The sequence below is a fragment of the Lactuca sativa genome, chromosome 5 (genome assembly GCF_002870075.4).
Source record: "Lactuca sativa cultivar Salinas chromosome 5, Lsat_Salinas_v11, whole genome shotgun sequence".
Classification (NCBI taxonomy): Eukaryota; Viridiplantae; Streptophyta; class Magnoliopsida; order Asterales; family Asteraceae; genus Lactuca; species Lactuca sativa.
In genome coordinates, this window is record NC_056627.2 from 250,217,949 (window position 1) to 250,226,890 (window position 8,942).

Here is an 8,942-nt window from a genome sequence, read left to right on the forward strand (position 1 = left end):
CCCCAGGGTTGCTGATAACCCATAGCTGTTTATTTTTGTTGTGTTGTGTGTGGTATCTTGGGGAACTCACTAAGTTTCATGCTTACGGTTGTTGATTTATATGTGGTAGGTACTTTTGAGGACCGCGGGAAGACGAATGCATGATTGTACACAATTGCGGGAAGATATACTACTAGAATAGTTTGTGAACTCTAATATTTTGTGATAATGGTTGTTTTGGATAATTATGTATTCGATAACCTGGCTTGTGAACCCTTAATTTTGGTAAATTAAAAATGAAAAATTTGGTCTAAATTTGAGTTGATACAATTTGGTATCAGAGTTGCGGTTTGAGGGATTTGGATGAACCTCTAGGTGATTCCAAACTCAAACTAAGGATCTTAAATTTATTTTAGAACTTAACAGAAAAATATGGATTTTTACAGGAGAAACCTAGTGAAGTAGTGTGTATAATCATACGATGTACAAGACTAATAGTCGAAAGCTTTAACGTCAAATTCGATGACTATTACGTCCGCAACACTGCTCCTTCAATAGAAACAAATTTCATCTTGGAAAGTGTTATACCAACCTCATCAGGTTCGTTAAACATAGTTGAAGTTAACTACGATGACCTCTTCGATCCCGCAGAGACAACACATCTTTCAAAAAATTTGATGTCTTCGGTAGCCCAACAACAACATGCAAAAGTATCTGGACCAATCGTGTCTGAAGGAATGTTATTCAATACTTCCACCTTGCCGGTTGAGAGGGAAAGTGCAGTTCCTTTGGAAGTTACAACCATCGAGGTTCCAATATTTGAAGATGTTGCTCCAATACCTACCCACAGACCAACCAATCAATCAAACGTATATGATGACTTTGAGGATGAAGAAGTTGAAAACATTGATACAAAAATGGATCTAAGGATTATTAATCACTCGTCAGTTCATGGTGAACCAACGTCACTGGTTCAGGTGGAACCGTTAACGATTCATGGGGAACTCCCATCTTCAATCCAGGGGAAACTTCCATTACCTACCGTAGAACGAATACCAATAGTCCATTACTCATATGTGGGTTGTTCACACATTGAGGGGGGACTACCGTCTTCAAGCAGATCCGAAGAGTCCTCTGATGTAGAGGATATTCCTTCAACCGCAACCGTAGACCATCAACAATCTCGTCAACACATTTGGATGAAAGATCATTCACTGGGTCAAATCATCGACAAACCGTCTTCAAGTATTCAAACTCGTTGTTCTACTGATTTAAATAACCATTGTCGTTATGCAACATTCATGTCGTTGGTTGATCCTAGAACCACAAAAGAAGCACTTATAGAGACCGATTTGATCATTGCAATGCAAGAGGAACTTGTTGAGTTTGAACATAATAAAGTTTGGAAATTGATGCTGAGGCCAAAAGGTCACACTATTTTCGGTACAAGATGGGTTTACAAAAACAATTAGATGAACTTGTTGTGGTGGTACGAAACAAATCACACTTAGTTGGAAAGGGTTATAGTAAACTTGAAGGTGGTTATTACGATGAAACGTATGTACTAGTTGTTAGGATAGAAGCCATACATGTTAGTTTAACCTATGCAGCTCATAAAAACTTCAAGTTCCATCAGATGGATGTGAAAAGTGCTTTCCTAAATGGCGAACTGAAAGAGGAAGTTTATATGCAACAACTTTCAGGCTTTGAAAGCTCATAATTTCCAAATCATTGTTATAAGCTGGAGAGAGTAGTCTACTGTTTAAAGCAGGCACCTAGAGCATGGTATGAGACTCTTTCAAAGTTTCTTGTCTCTTCAGGATACAAAAGCGGTGTGGTTGATCCCATTTTATTTAGACAAGCCAATGACAAATGTTTGATGCTTGTTCAAATCTATGTGGATGATATCAGCTTCTGTTCAACGGATCAGGTAATAGTGGATGAATTTGCAAAGCTCATGACAAGCTAGTTTCAAAGAAGCATGAATAAAGAGATTAACTTCTTTCTAGGTCTTCAGGTTAAACAAGTCCCTCAAGGGATTTTCATCCATCAAGAGAAATACACTACCGAACTGTTGAAGAAGTTTTCAATGGATAATTGTTCATCGGCAAAGGTCCTTATGGCCTTTGGGTACAAAATCTCAGCTGAATCTAACGAAGAGTTTTTTGATCACAAGATTTATCCGGATAATTATTGCCTCATTGATTTACCTCACTACTAGCCGACTAGACATTATGTTTGCTATGGGCTTATAGTAATGATTGCCTCATTGATTTACCTCACTACTAGCCGACCAGACATTATGTTTGCTATGGGCTTATATGCTAGATACCAATCACATCCCAAAGTATCTCACTTGACTGCAGTCAAGTAGATCTTCAGGTATCTAAAAGGGAGTAAAGCCTTGGGTATTTGGTACCCTGTAGGTAATGACTTTAGTCTGTAGGCTTTTACAGACGTTGATCATGTCAGATGCAGACTCAATCGAAATATCACTTTGGGTGGATGTCATTTTTTGGATGGAAGATTAGTTAGTTGGGCTTCAAGGAAACAAAATTTTGTTTCACTGTCTACCGCAGAGGCAGAATATGTGGCCACAACCATTTGTTGCTCCCAAGTCCTTTGGATGAAGACACAATTTTTTGACTACGGGTACAAGATGTTGCGGGTACCCATATATTGTAATTCAGAGAGTACAATAGCGATTTCTCATAATCCTATTCATCACTCAAAGACGATACACATAGAGCTACAGTACCACTTTCTCAAAGACCATATCCTCAAAGGTAACATCGAACTTACTTTCGTGCCAACTCATGAGGAAATAGCTGACGTTTTAACTAAAGCACTCAAATCCACAAAACTAAATGGATTTTTGGAAATGTTAGGGATGATGAACCCTGACCCACAGTTCTTCTTGAAAGGATAGGTACCGCAGACCTTATTAGGTCTCCGGGTGAATAAACTGCTTCCTTTTTTTTAAAACAAAACTATGTCTATTTCTAGAATAACTGATATAGTATACACTTCATAATTGCTCCTAGTATACTTTGTATGCTGAAGTCACTTATGGTCTATATACTTTATGGGTCTCCTTATTTCTTTTATTTCTAGCCTTCATGATCTAGTTTGTCTTTCAGCTACCACAGACGCATTAATGCTACCGTAGACATATTAAATGACCCACAGTCATCATCTCATAAGTGCTTTAAATGACAATGTCTCCTACTTAATGAAATTTAAAAAAACATTCATTTTGTCGCACATGATACTTCAGTCTCTTTTCAAATGATTTTCCTCAGCCTGGCCTATGTTTGGATAAAAAGACAGAAAACCAATTTTCCTTCTATAAAATCTTTTTGCAAATCCTTTCCAATCACATCAATCAACCATTGGAGTCTAATCTGTTCCACTCCCCCCATTTTTTACAATGGATAAACCATTTTTCACCCCACGTTTAACTGACGTGTCATCATGGGCTTGCAAAACATTTAATGTTTCTCTTTTCCCAGAAAATATTTATTTTTGATTTATTTTAATTCGATATAAAAATGGTAGAAACTCAAAGGTTTTTAACTTTAATATCTATAATTAAATTAATATCAATACTTTTTGAAATATGGAGGTATAAAAACCCCATTTTCTTCCTAAGAGAGCTTTTACGCTTTCTGAACTTTCAGACTATCTTCATCTCTTTCACCTTCTTGCAAAAATACTTTCGAGGAAGTTCTTCAAACCTTTTTCCTACAACAATGGTGAAATTAGGAATCTCGAAGAAACAATCCAAAGCCTATGGGTCAGCATGATCAACTGGGTCAGAATCCACGATCAAAGACCTAACTCCATCGATAGCAGCTAGCAATTATAGAGGAATCTTTGAAGATCATCCATCGAATAATGAAGCCATCAAACTCATGATCAAGTTTCTTCCAACTTACCCTCTATTTGGAGCTTTCGATTCCTTTACTGAAGCTATACCACAAAAGTTTTGTTCAAGTGTGCATTCTCTGCATTTAGACCTCATGAAAACCTCAAGAATTTCATCACAATCTCATCGATTATTCTTTTGTGGTTTTGACAAAAGAAAAGTTCATTGTTGCAATCAACCTAAGGGTTCTTCCTTCAACAAAGTTCAACTCTCCAAGCACAACATATGTGTTTTTTGCACATTATCAAATGGGGTACATGGCAAAACTTAAAGGAATAGGAGAATTAAAGAAAAGAAAATTGCCTGTTGTTTGGCAATTCGTTTGTCATTTTGTGATTCGGTTTCTGTTAGACAGAACGGGAGGGATAGATAACATGGTAAAACAACTATTGGACATAGTTTGGTGTATCGACACTGGTAATGCAGTCAACTATGGTCAAATCATCTGGGATGATTTTCTACAATACATTTCCAAGGATGCCCCGAAGGAAGGCATGACAAAACTCACGTTCGCAAGGTTCTAATCATTGTGTCTTGTTGATCTACACAAAGATGCTAAGCTTAGAATGGGAAACGACACCAACCTATTCTCAGCTTGCGATCTTAAAAGGTACAATACTTCCAAGGATCAATCTATTTTTAGTCCCATTCGTCGTTTGCTAATGTATATTTTGGAGTCCATTGGACTTACAACCATAGAGGTGTCTGATCATATTATGGCTATGAGTGATATTTCCCTATATCACTTTTCCCAGCCAAGACCCTGTCAGCCTACCGCAGTCCACGACCCACAATCAAAATCAAAATGGGTCAAATCCCTTGCTACGAAAAACCCCAATGAACATTTTTACTAAGGGAGCTATTCCCTAAAAGAAAAAGAAAGGCTTAGACCACAAAGTCTAATCTTAAAGCTCAACCTTCCCTTTCTAAGGCTCATGATCCACCTGTTAATGTTGTCGATGACAACCAAGATGAGCCTTCAAAATCCACATACATTTTTAGAAGGAAGAAGTTGAAGCTCATCCCAAGTCACAACCAAATGCACACTAAGGCAAATGTCGGAGTCTCTCAAACGACTTCAGTAGCCATTCGAGTCACCGCAGACTCACTTGGAAGAACCCTAACTCACCACTCGGATATAAATTGTGTATCCATTTCATCTCAAATTGGAGACAGACCCCTATCTAGGCAAATGTGAATACTTGCCTTATGGTCTCTAGGTTTTCACGATTGCACATCTTTACTTTGGAGGAGTTTCACTCCATTTTTTTTCGTGTCACACAAACACATCAAACACCTGTTGCACCGTAAGACACTTACTTTGAAGCCCTTGTGGGAATAGAGCCGAGGCCAAACTTGATTTTAGATCAAGGAGACCAAGGAAGCTCTAGAAATCCTGTATCGCCTTCATTACTTTCAAGCGGTTTAGGCATGGTGAGCACAAATGTGTAGGGATCCATGAACCTGAGGGACACCTTGGCGAACAAAGAATTCGATGGATATGCATCCAACGACTCATGGTATCGATGTCGACCAATGATTGAGTCTGTGTTAAGTAAATTTGAAGCATTTAAAGGGGCCCTGCATGCAAGAAAAACTCAACATGTGCAGCAAAAACAACAAAAGGAGGAATCTCTTCTCCTGGTGGCAAAATATCGGGCCACCATGTTCAACAAAGACAAAATCTTGCATGGAATTCTCACCATTCAGTAATGGCTGTCAGAGATGGATAACACAGTCTAAAAGATTCAAGATATGGAGAATGTTGTTGGTACCTCCAAGCCTCTTCCAAATGAAGAAGGCCATGATTCCAATGACGTTGGCACCGTAATCGAGATCAGCTCTTCCCTAATGTTTGGTCTTGATGATGATACTATTAATGATGTTCATCAGCCTCCTCCTTCCGACAACTTCATTATGGTTATCGATGATGAAGAATCAAGTGGATCTCAACATTCCACCTCAAAGCCCAAGGAAAAGAAGAAAAAGAATATAATAGTTTCTAGAAAAGAATTCCTCAACCTAAAATCCAAATTCGATCAAATATTAGTTGCAGTTTCCTCCACCATAGAGCAATGAAACTTCAACCACACAAGAACTCAATGATCATGTTGTGAGCTTGGAGACACTAGAAAGAATGATTGCAGAAAAGGTTGTTCTACGGGTCGAAATGGGTATCAGGGATCTCGACAATCGAAGAACCGCAGACCACAAGGAATTCATGTCCAAGGCTGAAGACTTCATCAAGGAAGTGAAAGAATCAAAGAACAATCTCCAACAAACCCTTCAAATTCAAGCAAGCAACTCCAAGCAGCTTATTCATGAAACTTGTTGGAATAGTGTCTAAGACTACAACTATATTATGCAAGTATTTGACCCGGTTGTGCATGGTCCTTTTGGGTTGCCTTCACTATAGCAACTTGACAGGATGATTTATAATGAGAGAAGGAATATTATTAATATATTATAAGTATAATATAAGGAATAATAATATTGCTATTTGATTAATATAAGTCATAAATTAATTGGGAATTAATTTGGTGACTTAAAGAGATTAATTAAATAAAGGGGTATAAACTGTCAATTGTTTGATAGTTGCACTTTGGGCTATATATCCTTTAAGGATAAGGGGTGGACGATTTCTAGGGCTTAGGATAACCATAAAATTGTCCAAGGCTTATCATGGAAAGGGTGAAACCCTAGGAGCCTTACAAGTATAAATAGACCCCTAGGGCTGACGGAATTCGGTACCCTTGTCTCTAAGGAAACCATGGCCGATTTCTTCCTCCTCTCTCCTATCTCCTAAATCATCATCTTGCTAGTTGATGTTTGTAAGCCGTTAGAGGAGTGAAAATTGTGACTCTAAAGCCTCAAGGACAACAATATCAAGCAAGTGATTCAAGGTAAACTTCTAATCTCTGATTTCATATTGTTATTATTGTATATTAGCCATTAGAAGTCTTGGATTCAATGTATGTTCAATTAGAGAAACCTAGATCCAAGCATTAGGGTTGCATGTGCACATAGGAATGTTCATATGGCTAAAACCCATCAGTGGTATCAGAGCCTAGATTGGTTTCTATTGAATTGATACTTTGATTGCTTGTTTGTTGCTGAAAAATTTGTTTTTTTGTCCTCTGGCTGATGAACTTGGCGAGTGCCTTGGTGGTACTCGGCGAGTAGGCTCAACTCGGCGAGTCCATCTGGGTACTTGGTGAGTTCGAGCGTCAGAAAGAGGAAACTTCGGGATTTCTTGCTGTTTATCTTTGAGATACTTGCCTTAATCATATTAGATCAATATAAATCCGATTTTATGATATATATATGAGTATATTCTTGACCTAATTGAAGATATTTATCAATTAATAAAATATTTGTTTCCTTATGTGATAATTGATTAATTATTTTATTTTAATTGGTAAATTGTTTTGCAAGAAATCATTAAATAAATCAAATATGGATAATTATGGAATTAATTGTTAATTAAGATTATTTGTTATTTGATCCTCTATGTTTTAAAAGTTTAAAACTTGCCCTCAAGTTTTGAAATTTATGTTTTGTGATTAAAAGTTTAATTTTGACAATTTAAATTTCAAACCCTAGATTGATATAATATATATATATATATATATATATATATATATATATATATATATATATATATATATATATATGTATGTATGTATAATTAAAATGCTAGTCTTACCGTTAGTAGGCCTCATTTACGAAGCCGGTCTATAAAGTGGGTATAAGGTTGCCGCCTATAAAATGACGCTTAATGGGTGTACACTCACACCCACCGCTTGCTTGATTGGTGGAGGGTTGTTAGCCGAATGGGTAGGATAGGGCAACCTCATCTCTTCATTAAAAGGATAATATGAAATACAAAGTAACTACATGTTTTTCAAAAATTTCCCAATCTTAGTTACTTTAGGAAAACTGAATTGATGCAATCCCATGAAATTACACTTTGCACCCTTGCTAAGAAGTTTGTGGAGCGCGTGTGGTTTACAGGCACACTAATTGGTTCTAAGCAAAGGTGGCAAAGGGTGATTCATTGTTTATCATAGTTCGATGGAGCGTGTGTGGTTTACCGGCACATCGAATAGGTGATCGTTATAATGAAGGCACCTAGTGAATTTGCATGGTAATTCACACCCACTTTGTGATCCTCAGTATCCCAGTCACAAACGAGAGGGGCATATCGAGATTTAAACATGCCATTGAAAAGTTTCAATGAATCTCATCCAAACCTAGGAATTCTCAATACATTTAGAACTTAAAGTTATGTTTTATGGTGGAGAATTAGTGAATCGTCATTCACTTACCTTCATACTATTTGCATGTTGGATTACGGCATCCCTTTTCTAATATGTAAATATTGTTGTTGGATCCTAGCCCTAATTTTTCTTATTGGGTGATAATTAGGGATTCATATTCTAATCTATCTTTGTCCTTTCTATTTGTAGATGTCGACCGCTAACAACGATGTTGCTGGTTCATTCACATTGATGAGCCTTTGTCAAAAGGTCACTTTCGATGGGACAAACTTTAGCAAATGGATAAGATACATTCGCACAATTGCTCGCGGGGACATCCGATAAAATTGGAACGATACAGAGAAGATTAGCATGGCCCCTGCGCAAGGATGACACGCACAAATCGAGAAATGGTATCAGAGCCAGGGCACGGGTCGATGTGTTCGACGAGGAAGTCGAACCCTATAATGGGGGGTGAAAGTGGGTTAGATCTGATCCCACATTGGCTGGGAAGGAGAACTAAGCATTCCTTATAAAGGATGTGGATACCTTCCCTATCACAACGCGTTTTAAAGCCGTGAGGGTAGCAGATCCCATAAGAACTTTGCAGTTAAGCGTGCTCGGGCGGGAGTAGTACCAGGATGGGTGACCCCCTGGGAAGTCCTCGTGCCGAGTGGCCCAAAGCGGACAATATTGTGATACGTGCCAGAGGGGGGTGTTACAAATGGTATCGCTATGAGGACAAGGAGTATGTCCTTGATGAGAAGCTCGAGAAG

General features: G+C 37.9%; 1 non-coding gene across 1 annotated transcript; it reads left to right on the forward strand.

Annotated features, from left to right (window-relative positions):
• The first annotated feature begins 8,487 nt into the window (after window positions 1-8,487).
• On the forward strand, window positions 8,488-8,591 carry LOC128126477 (U6 spliceosomal RNA). Its single transcript, XR_008224473.1, has one exon. It is a non-coding gene; the product is annotated as a U6 spliceosomal RNA (small nuclear RNA).
• Window positions 8,592-8,942: the final 351 nt, after the last annotated feature.